Here is a 2,566-nt window from a genome sequence, read left to right on the forward strand (position 1 = left end):
ATATGCCATGAAAATGTTGATCAATGCCATGGATACACGTAGTATTATCGAGTCATGTCATGAGATACTTATGGAACTAAAATGTATTTTCATGTTATGTAACATGCCATGTAATGTAAGTTATGTGACATGCCATGTAATGTAAGAAACGTAAATGTGATGTTAGCAATGCTTATGTAATATCAAGTTAGGTATGTTAAGGGACCTCATGCATATATGTATCTCACTTGCATCGGGATACTTCCCCTTTATGTTACAAAAGAATGAAATACGATATTTATGTTCGCCATGATATCATGCGAGCCCTTTTCTGTTCTGTGGTGTCTGGCATGTGTATTACATTGTGCCCGACCAAGCCAGGTCCAAGGGGTACGTATACGAGCCTGCTTGGTGGGTCCAGATATGCGTACATGCGCCATGTGAGAAGCAGTACCACACATCCAACCCTACTCGGAATAGGAAAGCGCCCAAGGCCAGGTAAAGTTTACGAAAAGTTAGGTCCCGCTCATGTGTTGCATGTGTTTGCATTTCTAATCCCAATTGTGGGGTGACTTAATGAGTATTTCATAAAATACTCAAGCCATGTGCTACCTATATTTTTCAGGTAAAGGCAAGGCGCCAATGTACGATTGACAGTGGAGTTGAGGACACCATGGAGGTAAATGAGGGGCATTTTTGGTAGTTTATATTTATTTGACTGATTTAAGTTAAAGCATTGAACATTGTTTTATTTAGATTTGTTTTGAATTCAGTTATGGAAGGTTTTATTTTCAGAGATAGTTTTGTTTTGGATTTTTGGACCTTTATGAAAGACTTTGTTGTGTTTTCCAAGCTTATTTATGATGAGTTTCTGCTTAATGAGTTATGTATGCATGACTGAGGTCATTAATTAGGTTAAGAAAAGTAGGGGCGTTACATTCACCCTTCTCTTTCTACTCCCTATAAATACAACCTTCCTACCACTTCATTCCTCATACTTCTCACTTCTACCTTCCCACAATGGCAAACTCACCCTCCCTAATTTCTTTAATTTTTTTTTTTTCGCCTTTTCTCAATCCTTGCCTCTCTCCACTAGTGGAAGATGGATTATAGATGCTCGAACAGGAGATCGTGTGAAGTTGAGTTGTGTCAATTTGGTATTGCATGCACAGTCCATGGTTGCTCAAGGACTTGACATAAGTCCATTGAAAGAGATGGCGTCTGAGATCACTAGTCGCCAATTCAATTATGTCCGATTGACTTGGTCGGTCAATATGTTTACTCGCTACACATATGAGACTATTGGTGATGTTTTAGATGGTCTAGATATTGCTGATGTCAAGAGTGGAGTCGAAAAGCACAACCCTAAAATATTGAAAATGACTGTTACTAAGGTGTTCCAAACCGTTATTAATTGTTTGGGCTCAGAAGGCATCATGGTTATTTTAGATAACCATATTAGTCAGTCAAGGTGGTGTTGTTCTCTTGATGATGGCAATGGATTCTTTGGAGATCGCAATTTCAACCCTAATGAATGGCTTCAAGGCTTGTCATTTGTTGCTGTGCAATTCACTTGTAACCCACATGTGAGTTTTAAGCATTTTTAATGAGTGTATTTTCACAATATTTATTTCATATTCTAATTTCTCTTTTTTCTTTGTAAAATGTGATAGGAATGAGTCTAAGAAATGAGCTTCGAGGGCCATTTACAAACAATGATATTTGGTGTTATTACATGAGAAAAGGAAGCCTACTAATCCACATAACAAACCCAAATCTTCTCGTAATCATTTACAAACAATGTGCTTGCTGTAATACTACTCTAAAAAAGAGTACATATAAATAAAATATTAAAGTTGTTATTGAAGAATAAAATACTGACGTCAACCTAGATATCAAAGTCTAGACTTAATAGAAAATTTTCAAGCACAAAAATGAAGTGAATTTGAAATTTATACACCATTTTGGAAAATGAAACACAAACAAATTCTGTAACGGCCACAAAAAAAACTCAATCGCCAAAAACACGCGTTTGCGTCTCACTGCACCATGCGTCGTGCCTGCAGGTAGAAACTTCTTCGAACTCACTCGTCACTCTATTCTAAGGTTTAGTCTGATATGAGCTAGTAGGGGGACCTAATGGACCTACAGATCATGGGCTCCAATGATCCGAGATTAACCGGCTAAACTCATTAACCCTGTTAACCAACATTCGTTAACTACTAGGACACTCCACTATAGCCTAGTAATTGCACTCCCCTCACTGTAGATATACTTCTGTCCATTTGATATAACCATGATTAGTAAGTTGATCCTTCACAGTAACTAGAGCTGGGTCAATTTACCGTTTTACCCCTAAAGTTACTTCTTGTTCCTTAAGTCCCATAGATCCTCTAATGAACAATTGGTTTGTGGTCCAACTACCAAACCGAATCCCTCTCGGGCCAATGAGAGGGTGGGGCCCCTTGTTCAAGACATGGAGTCAGTACTTAAGGGAACAACCTCTCTACTATCCCTAAAGGCGGGTAGGAGTTAATTCTATCTTGCACCCTATGTCCCCAGCTATTCACTCAGTCTTACCCTTGAA

Source organism: Cucurbita pepo, chromosome 6 (assembly GCF_057944985.1).
Source record: "Cucurbita pepo subsp. pepo isolate OVF chromosome 6, ASM5794498v1, whole genome shotgun sequence".
NCBI classification, from domain to species: Eukaryota; Viridiplantae; Streptophyta; class Magnoliopsida; order Cucurbitales; family Cucurbitaceae; genus Cucurbita; species Cucurbita pepo.